Raw genomic sequence first — 13,485 nt, forward strand, 5'->3', positions numbered from 1 at the left:
TCTGCTAGATAATGTCCTTCCCAGGCAGAACCCATTATACAGATGAAGAAACTGAGGCTTAGACACTCATCTAAGTAAGATCTCGTATCACTGGAATTCAGGCCTGTATGATAGCTGAGCCATGTTTAGCCTTATCATGGATTTAACTGTACCTCCCCCCTCCCACCACCAACTCGCAAATTACATGTTGAAGTCCTAATCCCAGTATCTCAGGATGTGGTACCTTACAAGTACCTTACTTGGAGATAGGATCTTTAAAGATGTGATTAGTTAAGATGAGGTCTTTCTGAGTAGCGGGGGCTGCCTAAGCCGATGACCGATGTCCTCATAGAAGAGGGAAAGTTGACCCAGAGACAGACACGCATAGAGGGAAGACAATGGGAAGATGCTAGGGGAGGATGGCCACCTACAAGCCAAGGAGAGAGGTCTGGGCAGATGCTCCTCACAGCCCTCAGAGGAAGCAGGCGGCTGACACCCTGGTCTTGGACTTCCGGCCCCTAGAACTGTGAGTCCACATGTTTATGCCATTTACGCTACCTGGTCTTTTGTTACAGTGACTTCAGAAAATTAATACAAACTCCTAAACCACGGTATTTTAAATACTGAATCTCTGCATGATGGGGGGTCTCGATTGGTCTCTGGCCCCCAAACATGCAACTCACCATTAGAAGGGTGAAAGTGAGGCAGGAGATAGGTGGGCCCCGGGCACTTACAATCTGCCTCCTGCTCGCTCTCCAAAATAGAAATAACAGAAACAGGGTGAAGAGTCAGGCTTTGTCTCCTGAGGACATCTGATGTTAACAGTCATGGAAGGAACAAAGAGGAGTTAAACCCTGTTTGAGCAAAGGATCACGTATACCTGCTCTTTGAGGCAAGGGAGACACTACATAGAAACAGAAAGGCTTCTCAGGGTTAAAAGGCAGGGATGCAAGGTCATAAGGATTTTTGCTGTCCCCGCCTCCCTAAATGTCCTTTCGCTGAAATTCATCTTGGCTGAGGGGTGCATGCATGCCTAGGGGAAGGTCTTGAGTCAAATTAGTGGGCTGGGTGGATGGTAAAATAAAACAATTGGCCAAAGGGAAGACAAAGACCCTGAAACTTGCCTGGTGGTAAAGGATCTTAAACTTCTCAAAGGCGTAACTCTCCCGCTGTGCCTGCCTGGGTATCTTTCTGCATGGACTCTCCTTTTTCCAACAAATGTTCCACTTTTTTCTTTACCTTCTGCCTCCTCATCAGAGTTTTCTTGTCGAGGCAGGCAAGGCCTGGGGATTTAGGCTCAAGCCACTGGCCTGTATGGCCTAGGAGTTAAGGCTTCTGTTTTTCACCCAGGTGGCCAGAGTCCAATTCCTGGGCAGGAAACTAAGGTCTCACTTAGTTTCATCTCAATGCTTACCTCAAGCTACCAGTCACTGCTGTGTGTCTGAAATCGAAAGGAATGGGGTAAGTGCCTGACATGCATCCCTTCACTTCATGCTGGTGCCATCGGATCTTCACACTGCTCTGTCATCCTCTGATTTCGACTGAATTGTGGATGCACAGGGCCACAGCCCAGAGAGGGCAACGACTCACTGCGAGTTGCACAGCGTGCAAGTAGACGTTCCTTGGCTCCCTCTCTCTGCAGTGGCCTCTCTCTTGGGAGGAACAGGGACTCTCCCAAACAATGTGAAAAGCCCTCCCTGACCTCAGGTGGCACGTAAATTCTACAAGGTAAGTCATGGCCTGGAGGGTCCTGGGAGGAGATGCTCTAGGGTCTAAATCCTCAGCATGCATGGTTGCTGCTGCCTAACTATTTCAGCAGGCAGGAATAAAGTCCTAGGGAGAATGAACTGAGATGAGTGAGCTTCGACGGGGCTGGGGGGAGAGAGAAGAGAGGCAGGATCTGCCTGGTTGGAGCATCAACCCGTGTTTCACAGAAGGTCTTTGGTTGAAGGTGAGGAAACAGGAGCAAAGGAGCTGAAAAGCACTGAGGCACACTCACCTACTTCCCAATGTGCCTGAGCAGGTCCTGGCATGGGGTTAATTGCCCACTTTTCCTACCCTGTACCTGGAAACCTTCCCAGTCTGCACATCTGTCAGGGCTGGGCAGCGCCCCTCCCCTGCAGGACACATCCAAGGGAGGGCAGGGGACGGACCAGCAAACTCCCTCTCACCGCTCTCCTGCCGCAACAAACACCTGCCCCCGTCCCCACCCCTCCTTGTGAACCATCTGGCCCAGGACCATCTGCTGGGGCAGTGGGGTGTTCTGAATAGCTCCACAGCCCTTTGTCAGTTTGGATGTTTAACTCTCCACTTGGCTCAGCTAATAGGCTCCCAAACATCCAGGGCTTCCCCATCGAGGCAGGAGGAGCTGGCTCGAGTTTCCCAGGATGAAGGATTTAGGAGAAAAACAAGCTTGTTCAAGCTGGGCCTGCTCTACTTTTCTACAGCAATTTCAGTGTTTTTATACCTTTGTCTTCTCACCGAACCCCTCAAATAGCCCAGCGAGGAAAATGTCATTATCCCCATTCCGTAGATGAGAAAACCGAGGCTCTGAAAGTCACCATGATTAATTAAAGACCTAAAGCTCAAACCCCAGCTCTGAGGGAAGCTTGTCTGGGTACTCTTCTGATGCCTCTGTGAAGAGCCAGCGAGAAATTGCAACAGGAAAGAAGATGCCCTCGCAAGTCTCTCAAAATTCATCACACTGAGGGTACTGAGTTCCAGTTCTTCACAGGGGATGACGGTACTCCAAAAAGAACACCCTGCCCCTCAGGCACTCTCTTCAGCAGGGGGACCCACAGGCACCATTCATCACTGTGTTTACAATGAGGGCTAGCATCTGGAGTTTAAAACTGATTGTTTGCACAGGTCACATCATAGCATATTTTTAATTTTGTATTTATTTTTTATCCTTAATTGCATATTTTTAAACAAACCTAGAGCATTGAAAAGAAAAAAAAGCTCTACAATCACCAAAACATGATAAGTGGCATCACTGAAGTGTTGCTCCAACAAGTACTGAGAGATGGAAGCTCTTGTTTTCTGCAGCAACACGCAGCGCCATCCTTGGCATTTGTCCCTTTCATGTATCCAGTGAGCTCACTGAGAGACACGTCATGTGCCCATGGAGACAGGAAGCAGAGGCAGAAGCATGGTCAGCTCCTTCAGATGTCATTGTATTGTTTGAATCCCGTGATGCTCTGGGGAAAAGCTGTGGACCCGGTGCGGTGGAGCCATCCTGAGACGGAAGCACCACGGCCACCGCAGCCCTGCTATGTGCCTGCTGATGCTCTGGTTGCTTCTTACATTATCACCTCCTTCATTCCTTCAGAACCACTGTGATGTCAGTGCCATTGAAGCCGAATCTGGCTTCTGTATCCTGACATCAAATGTCATCTCAGACACAGTTTTGGGTGAAGCAGAAAAGAGTAGCTTTATTTCCTTGTCAGGCAAAGGGCACCCCACAGCAGCTAATGCCCTCAAAACTGTGTGTCCCGACCTGGAGGGGATAGTGAGGAGTTTTATGGTGATCATTCAGAGAGGCCTTATGGAAATTCTTCTGGTTGGTTTGCGGTGAGGTAAGTGGGAGTCAGCATCACCAGCCTTCTGATTCCAACTGTCTGGGGTCTGCTTGCTTGTGGGCAGCACACTGTTAATTTCTCCCACCTGGTAGGGGGTTTCAGTATCTGCAAAACAGCTCAAAGATACTGTTGTGTACATCCCTTGATGCGGAACCAGGACCTTGCCCCAAGGCTGCACTACTGTTTCTCTTGACAGTTCCCCTCTTGTCTCTGCATCCCGTCCCTTCCCTAATTAGCAACTGTTTGAACCTGCTCCTTGGAAATCAAGGAAGGAAGGTCAGGGGGACCCGAACGAAGCCTATTTCCTGTAATAGAAATAGGATCCTGCTCTGTATCACCATCCTAGTCCAAGGTACAGTTGAGGAAAGGGCTGAATCCTCACCTAGAGGTCACGTGTCTGTCTAGTCAGTGATGAGAAAAGGACTTGAGCCTAGGCTGACTCCAGAGCCTGAGCATCTGATTGCTGAGTCATTGAAGAGGCTGGCAGCCAGGAGGTCTCTGCAACTTCAGGTGTGGCTGACAAACGCTCCCTGAGAATGTCCGCAGGTGAAAAGCCTGATTTGGAGGGAAGCCTGTGGTTGTCAGCCACAGCTGGGTGTTAGCATAACCGGGAAAGATTTGCTAAACCTGGTCCTGAAATAGGGCTTCTGATTTTTGTGGGGTGGGGTCTGCCCATTGGAATTTTTAAGATCTTCCTGGGTTGGGGACTGCTGTTCTAAAGGAAGGGAAAGGGTTGGGAGAGCATTCATTTCCCCCATCAGGGGTAGCCCTGCCTCACTTATTACCCATGCAGGTAATCAGCCTTTACTTGAGTGATTTTTATGCCTGGCCTAGCTCTCTGATTTGGGTGTAGACTTTATTTTGGGGGGCTCCAAAATCACTGCAGATGGTGACTGTAGCCATGAAATTAAAAGATGCTTACTCCTTGGAAGAAAAGTTATGACCAACCTAGATAGCATATTCGAAAGCAGAGACATTACTTTGCCAACAAAAGTCCATCTAGTCAAGGCTATGGTTTTTCCAGTGGTAATGTATAGATGGGAGAGTTGGACTGTGAAGAAGGCTGAGTGCCGAAGAATTGATGCTTTTGAACTGTGGTGTTGGAGAAGACTCTTGAGAGTCCCTTGGACTGCAAGGAGAGCCAACCAGTCCATTTTGAAGATCAACCTTGGGATTTCTTTGGCAGGAATGATGCTAAAGCTGAAGCTCCAGTACTTTGGCCACCTCATGTGAAGAGTTGACTCATTGGAAAAGACTCTGATGCTGGGAGGGATTGGGGGCAGGAGGAGAAGGGGACGACAGAGGATGAGATGGCTGGATGACATCACTGACTCGATGGACGTGAGTTTGAGTGAACTCTGGGAGTTGGTGATGGACAGGGAGGCCTGGCATGCTGCGATTCATAGGGTCACAAAGAGTTGGACACGACTGAGCTACTGAACTGAACTGAACTGAGGACTAGGTGACTTCCCTGGTGGCTCAGATGGTAAAGCATCTGCCTGCAATACAGGACACCCAGGTTTGATCCCTGGTTTGGGAAGATCTCCTGGAAAGGGAAATGGCAACCCACTCCAATATTCCTGCCTGGAGAATCCCAGGGACGGAGGAGCCTGGTAGGCTACAGTCTATGGGGTCGCAAAGAGTTGGACACGACTGAGCGACTTCACTTCACTTCAGGACTAGGTGAAGCAGGGCTTCCACTGTGGCTCAGCTGTAAAGAATCCACCTGCAATATAGAAGACATAGGTTCGATCCCTGGGTTGGGAAGATTCGTTGGAGGAAGAACTGGAACCCTCTCCAGTGTTCTTGCCTGGAGAATCCCATGGACAGAGGAGCCAGGCAGGCTACAATCCATGGGGTCCCAAAGAGCTGGACACGACTGAGCGGTGAAACCACCACCAGCACCAGTACTTGAGGGAGGACAGGACACAAGGAGGGAGGGGTGCCTGGGGAGGCAGCACAGGGCTGAAATTTAAGAGTTACTGCATGTGCAACAGCCAAGCCTCTCAAGGACGGGGGAAGAAAGAGGCCCCTCCGCCCGCTGTTGGAGCAGAGAGCAGATGTGGAGGATTTAATGGCTTACGAGCTGGGAGCAGCTGCCAGGTGACTTGGCTGAGTTATGGGTCCAGGCTGCTCCTTCCCCGGCCTGGCCCAGTCCTGCCAGGGAGCCGGTTTTGGAGGAGGATGTGAGCCCCTCAGGGCCTTGGAATGCGGTGGGAAAGGAGGTCAGCAGAAACTGCTGAAGGGCAGGGATGGGGCATGGGGAGCCCAGCCCTGGGCTGGTGTCAGTCCCCTGAGATTCCTGGTTCTGACCATTCACTCTGTGAGGCTGGGCAAGACTTTCCCCTTTCTGGCCTCATCCACGAACTGACCAGAGGGACTCTGCCATCATTCCCAGCACTGACCTTCCCCAAAACTCTCAAGGGGAAGCTGGAGGAAGCTGTGGGACTTCCGTCATAGTACTTGCAGGAACAGGCAAGGGCCAGGCTCAGCAGAGAGGACGGTAAAATAGTCACTGTTGCCATCATGCATAGTTATAATTGCTAGGGTTTACTGACCACTTCCTGTGTGCCTGGCGCTGTGCCGAGGGCAGAACAGGTTTTACTTTATTTATTCTTTTCACTCTGCAAGGTACTTAATGTCACTATCCCTATTTTACAGATGAGACTACTGAGGCTTAGGGAGAGGCTACATGGCAGAACTCTGACTCAAACTTGACGTTGCTGGATTTTAGAGCTGAGCTCTTGGCACCCACGGCAGTTCTTCCACGGGTCTTGCACGGTGGTTAAGAGCCCAAACTGGAGACAGTCAGCCGGGGCTCAGATTCTGGCCCTGGCACTTCCTGAAGGAACCCTGTAGATTTCAAGCAGAACTGAGAAAATGTAAATAATTGGTGCTTGATATTATTCAGTTGGTTCCAGGGAATGAAGCTGTTGCATTTGTGGCTCCCAAGCTATCCTCATCCTTGGACAGGACAATATCCAAGTGTTCACTGTGTCCCCAGGGGTGGCCAGAGGCGATCCGATGGGCAGAGAAGAGGGTGGGGGGTCTTTTGCCCGGCAGCTTGTGAGTCCTGAGCGGGAGGGCTGGGACCAGCGGGCCCAGGTGTGTGGAGGATGCACATGGGGCGACTGCAGGAACACAGGAGACCTGCGCTTCTTTGTGCCCCTAAATCAGGCCCTTGCCCCGAGGGTGTCCAGGCCTGTGCTTGTTTGCTGGAGGCACATCCCGGCTTCCTGGAGGGGAGCTGTTGTGGCCCAAGAATGAGTCGATCTGGGGGCTCTGTGGTCTGCAGTTCACTAATACGAAAATAGATCTGTTTCCCAGCCCTTTTATTCCACACACAAAGGGATCACCGGCTGCTCTGGCTTTCTCTTTCCAACAACAATGATGCTATCAATACCCTCCCGGGGACATCTTTATTTGAAGGCTGGGAGGTATGAATTTTATCATTGCAGATAATCCTACCGCTTTACAAAATATTCTAAACAAAGTGAGCCACTCCAGCTGTCTGCTAAGGCTGGTTTTCTAGAATCCGATGGGCTTTTATTTGATGAGTTCTCCTCCTACCCAGCCGCCCCCCCAGCTCTTCTTCACGGGTCTGAATGGCATTTGCCAATGGAGAAAGCCTTTCTGGAAAGTTGTGAAACTTGATTTCAGCCCAGAAATGAGCCCTGTGTGGAAACGATGGTCTTTTTGAATGGCTCTTCTAGGACACAGCCTCGATTTCCGTGTGCTGGAATTTGTGACAAGTAATATCACTTGCCCTGATTGAGTTATAAAATCTGAGGCTCAGAAGGGCCAGACAAATCACCTGGAAACTAAATTCTTATCTAACCTTGCATTTTACAGGTGGGAAAACTGAGGCCCAGAGGGGAAAAAAAATGTGACTTATCTGAAGTCACAAAGCTAGTGGGTGGCAGAGAAAGGTCTGTGCTCAGGCACCTTCCTCTCCAACCCCAGTGTCTCCCAGGCTTGTGACATGTTCTACTGATGGTGCCCAAAGTGGTTCCTGGTGGCATCAAATGACATTAAATCATATTGATTTATTTAGAGAGAAAATTATTCCCTTTCAGCTTTACTTTTACTCTTGATGGTAGCGGGGAGAAAAGCTTAGTTTGGTATCTTCGGCACTTCTGTGACAATATTTCTCTCTCTTCATCACAATTACAGAGCAGACTGCTGTTTGAGACTTGGTAATGATATCTGGTTTGTATTTAATAACATTGTTTTGTTTTCATCACGTTTATTTGTAATGTTACCACCTAATATGGCTCATTTCCCACTGAGGGTTTTTTTTTTTTTGAATGACTGTTTTCAAACAACTGTATTTTTCATAAATTAAAAAATAATGTTGTTTAAGCTTTTTAAAGTGAATTCATGTAAGTAATTAACAATGTAGGTGGTCTGTGGTTGTGACAAAGCTCCTAAAGGCAGCAGTGTGAAAGCCTGAAGTTTGGAAACTATTAATAACTATCACTTTGTACCTGGTACTTCCTATAAATGGCTTGAGGGCTAAAGTCCATTGGAAAGAATTTCAGAAAAGGGTGCTGAACTTGAACTCATTTCTCTTGCCTGCTTAGGTCTCAGCCTTACTGAAGTATTCTATTGGACTTTCCCCCCAGCCCTTGTTCCTGACCGTTTCCCTCTAATAGAAGCACGATCTTGCCTACGTAAATGGAGGCTTGTTGATTACAGGGCTGGCCTGAGGGTCCTAGCTCAGCCCCTCCCCTCACTACATCCAAGCCTTTGCCTGCCTGCCACTGACTTTGTCTTCAACTGCACTTCAGAAAGCTCAGGCTGAATGACTAACCTATGCACCTTTTACATTTTTGTTTGTTTCCTTGTTCTTTAACTGCGAGGTTGTCATGGGAGTTCCAGGGTCAGGTTGTGGTTGTTCAGTCGCTCAGGTGTGTCCGACTCTTTGTAACCCAATGGACTGCAGCGAGCCAGGCTTCGGCATCCTTCACCATCTCCTGGAGCTTGCTCAAACTCATGTCCATTGAGTTGGTGATGCCATCCAAACGTCTCATCCTCTGTCATCCCCTTCTCCTCCCACCCTCAATCTTTCCCAGCATCAGGATCTTTTCCAATGAGTCGGCTCTTTGCATCAGGGGGCCAAAGTATTGGCTCTTCAGCTTCAGCATCCGTGCTTCCAGTGAATATTCAGGGTTGATTTCCTTTAGAATTGACTGGTTTGATCTCCTTGCTGTGCAAGGGACTCTCAAGAAACAGGTTGGAAGCATTCAAATCCTCTTTCTACTCCTTTTTAGCTATGTGCCTTGGGCAGGTTTCTTAGTTTCCCTAGGCCTTGGTGTCTATATTTCTAAATAAAGGATGAAGAGGTGAAGCCAAGACCAGGAGTGTTGTGGGCATCTCAGACTCATCCAGGAGATTCAAGTGTCCCCAGGGCACCTGATGAGCTAATCAGCCAGGTGGTGGAGAACCCTGGAAAGCTGGCTGGTTATTCACACAGTGGCTTATTTTGTCACCGCTGCTGTGAACTTCCCTGAGGGTAAGGTCCCCACAGTATATCACAACACTGTGAGTGTCGGGTGAAAGAATTAACTGAGTTGGGTGGGTTCAGACTGGATTGTATGGGAACAAGAGATTCTAATGATCTATCCATTCAGAATTTTCCTTTTCAGCATCTGGCAAGGCTTTCTGTGCACCAGGGCCAGCTCCAATGACAGCTCTACCTGGAAAGGCTCTTGGATCCACTACTTACTATGTGATCTTGAAGAAGTTACTGAATGCCTCTGTGTTTCAGCTTCCTCATCTATTAAAAAAAAGGGGGTCTAATAATGGGACTTACCTGGTAGAGGGGCTGTGAGGAAAATACAGTGTGGAAAATTCCTTAGGAAAGTGTGAACACAAAGGGTAAGTCAGTACGCTCTGTGCCAGCCACTGTGACCCTGGGCTGGTGCTGGGACGGAGTAGAGTCAAAAGGATGCTGTCCTGCCCTCACGGCAATGACAGTCGAGTAGGGGAAACAGACAGAAAACAAGTACACAAAAGCATGCAGTTAGAACCTGTGGCAAGAGCAGTGCAGGAGCCAGACAGGGTGCTGAGAGACGAAGATGCTGAGGGCTGTCATTATACTCTTCGGTGTTGGCATCAAGTCAGACCTGCCTGGGAAGACTATCTGAATGAGACCTGAAGGGTGAGACTGAACCAGCTACAAAAAGGACTGAGCAGTGATTCAGACCAAGTGAGCAGCCTATGAGGAGACCCTGGGCAGAGAGCCAGGGCAAGGGTGGTGTGCACAAGCTGGAGAGTACTAGGGCCTCTCTCCCTTGAGTATGCAGGAAAGAACATTTTCTAAGGCCACACAAGATGCTCCTTTTTATCTGGGAATGACTCCGTCACATCGACTCAGAAGCACCATAACTGCACCTCTTTGGGAAGGGCGCATTCATTCTGGGCTGTTGTGACCTGTCATTGTTTACCTGCTGTGAGGCTGCAGAGAAGCTTTCTCCATCAGGCAACACTCATAATCCTGCCATTTTGCTAAAGACAAAAAGCAGGCCTGGGATGTTCCTGGTGATCCAGTGGCTAAGACTCCAAGCTCCCAGTGCAGGGGGCCCCAAGTTTAATCCCTGGTCAGGAAACTAGATCCCACATGCCTATTGACTTAAAAAAGTAGTCAACAGCCTGAAAGTTGAGCATTATATTTTATTTGGTGGGAATTTTTAGGATTTCAAGTCTGGGAGACAGCCTCTCAAATGATCTGAGAGAACTGCTCCAAAGGGGCAGGGGGCAGAGCCAGGCTATATAAAAGTTTGCAACAAGGGGCAAGTAGCCTGAGCATCAAAAGATTATTGCTAACGTAGGAAAATCAGGTATCTGAAGAAATTTAGCACTTTTCTATGCTAAATAGCACTTTTTCTATGTTTGGGAAGATACTAGAGTCTGGGTTTACCGAAATCATTCCTCTCCTATGCATCTCAGCTACCTGGAGCCAGCATCCTGTGATTTGATTTTTCATTTCCTTAGTTCCTCATTCACCATAGCGAGTGGCAGCAGACTGAACTGTGATTGTTCTTTCTGGGTGTCGCCCAGGCTCAGAAATTCACATTCGGAGGGCTGGAATAACTGATGGCTGTGACATCTTTGTCTATTGATACGGCAGGAAATGCTCCATTTCACATGCCTCAGCTAAAGATCTCCCAGGTCAAAACAAAGATTGAAGATCCCCATGTGCCGCAACTAAGACCTGGCACATCCTAATAAATAAATACATATTAAAAAGAAGAAGAAGAAGAAGAAGAAGAAGAAGCAGGCCCCATGGAGAGAGATGAAGTTACATGAAAAGAGCTGGTCCCAGGGAGACCAAGGTTCTGGGGACCACACAGATGGCCAGGGACAGAGTAAAGGGACAAAACAGAAGATTAAATAGTTAAACCCTCTAGGAGATCATCAGTAAAGAAAGAAGCATGAGAGACCCCTTAAGTTAATGATCACTCCAGAAAGCAAGTTTACTTAACCACAAAACCAAGCAGGCTTGCTTAGCAACAAAACATGCCACAGAAGCATGAGACAGGCCCCCAAACAATAAAATAATGGGGGACTAAAACCCACATCCTGCCCAGGGAGCTCGGTAGGTTAATGATTCCTAGGACATGCTTTTTTGCACACACTAAAACAAAAATATGAGGAAAACATGATTAGCATGCTGAAATCTGATATGATTTATTATATTTTAGTATATGTTACTACCTTTTTTTGCTCATATACATATAGATAGATGGATGATGAATAGATAGATACAGAGACAGATATATGCTTTATTACAGGCAGATGACTGCACCACTTCAACCCTAACAGCTTCATGGAAGATTGCTTGGCTTCTAGTTTGGGTTTGAGCACCACCCTGAAATTCTTATGGATCGAGGCCAGCTGAAGCTATACCTCCACTTGTGTATGAAGTAATGCTCAGGACTCATCCAGAATATGTACTTTACTGGTGTTTTCTTAGTCAGCCCTTATCACACTAAGTATTACAATAGCTCATGTTAAAAATGGGGCAACTGAGGCATAGGAAGTTTGAGTAACCTGACAGGGGTCCAACAGACTGTCAGTGGCAGGGTCACAAGACACATTCTGATGGGTTGGTGGGAAGTATGCAGGAGTCAGCATTATCAGCTTTCAAGTCCAACTGGTCTGGAATCTACATGCTTGTGGGCAGCCTACCACTGTTAATTGTTAACTTCTCCCAGCCAGAAAGGGTTTCAGTATCTGAAAAACAGCTCAAAGATATTGTTGTACATACTCATTGATGGACGGGGAAACAGGACCTTGACACAAGCTGCTCTTTTTTTGTTTTTTTTTTTGGTAGTTTTTTAAATAATTAATTGGAGGCTAATTGCTTTTATAATGTTGTGTTGGTTTTGTTCTACAAAATTTGTATCAGTCATAACTATATATATTTGTCCCCTCCCTCTTGAGCCTTGCTCCCACCCACCCAACATAGCAGCTTCCCATTAGTTATCTGTTTTACACATAAAAATGTATATGTAAATGTCAATGCTACTTTCTCAATTCATCCAGTCAAAACTACAATGAGATATCACCTCACACCAATCAGAATGTGGGTGTCATCAAAAAATCTACAGACAACAAAATGCTGGAGAGGGTGTGGAGAAAAGGGAACCCTCTTGCACTGTTGGTAGGAATGTAAATTGATACAGCCACTGTGGAAGACTAAACTGGGCTGGAATGGGCAAATTTAATTCAGATGAACATTATATCTACTAATATGTGAAAGAATCTCTTAGAAGGAATGGAATAGCCCTCACAGTCAACAAAACAGTCCGGAATGCAGTACTTGGTTGAAATCTCAAAAATGACAAAATGATATCTGTTCGGTTCCAAGGCAAACTATTCAATATCACAGGAATCCAAGTCTATGCCCCAATCACTAAGGCTGAAGAAGCTGAAGTTGAAAGGTTCTGTGATGGTCTATAAGACCTTCTAGAACTAGCACCAAAATATATATATATATATATATATATATATATATATATATATCCTTTTCACCATAGGGGGCTGGAATGCAAAAGTAAGAAGTCAAGAGATACCTGGAGTAACAGGCAAATTTGTCCTTGGAGTACAAAATGAAGCAGGGCAAAGGCTAACAGAGTTTTGTCAAGAGAACACATTGGTCATAGCAAACACCCACTTCCAACAACACAAGACATGACTCTACAAATGGACATCACAGGATGGTCAGTACTAAAATCAGATTCTTCACAGCCAAAGATGGAGAAGCTCTATATAGTCAGCAAAAACAAGACCGGGAGATGACTGTGACTCAGATCATGAACTCCTTATTGCAAAATTCAGACTTAAACTGAAGAAAGTAGGGGAAACCACTAGATCTTTCAGTTCAGTTCAGTTGCTCAGTCATGTCCAACTCTTTGTGATCCCATGAAACGCAGCACGCCGGCCTCCCTGTCCATCAGGTCCCGGAGTCCACCAAAACCCATGTCCATTGAGTCAGTGATGCCATCCAACCATCTCATCCTCTGTCGTCCCTTTTTCCTCCTGTTTTCAATCTTTCCAAGCATCAGGGTCTCTTCAAATGAGTCAGCTTTTAGCATCAGGTAGCCAAAGTATTGGAGTTCCAGCTTCAAAATCAGTCCTACCAATGAACACCCAGGACTGATCTCCTTTAGGATGGACTGGTTGGATCTCCTTGCAGTCCAAGGGACTCTCAAGAGTCTTCTCCAACACCACAGTTCAAAAGCATCAATTCTTCGGGGCTCAGCTTTCTTCACAGTCCAACTCCTCTCACATTCATACATGACCACTGGAAAACCATAGCCTTGACTAGATGGACCTTTGTTGACAAAGTAATGTCTCTGCTTTTTAATATTCTGTCTAGGTTGGTCATAACTTTCCTTCCGAGGAGTAAGCGTCTTTT

This window comes from Ovis aries, chromosome 14, assembly GCF_016772045.2.
Source record: "Ovis aries strain OAR_USU_Benz2616 breed Rambouillet chromosome 14, ARS-UI_Ramb_v3.0, whole genome shotgun sequence".
Lineage (NCBI taxonomy): Eukaryota > Metazoa > Chordata > Mammalia > Artiodactyla > Bovidae > Ovis > Ovis aries.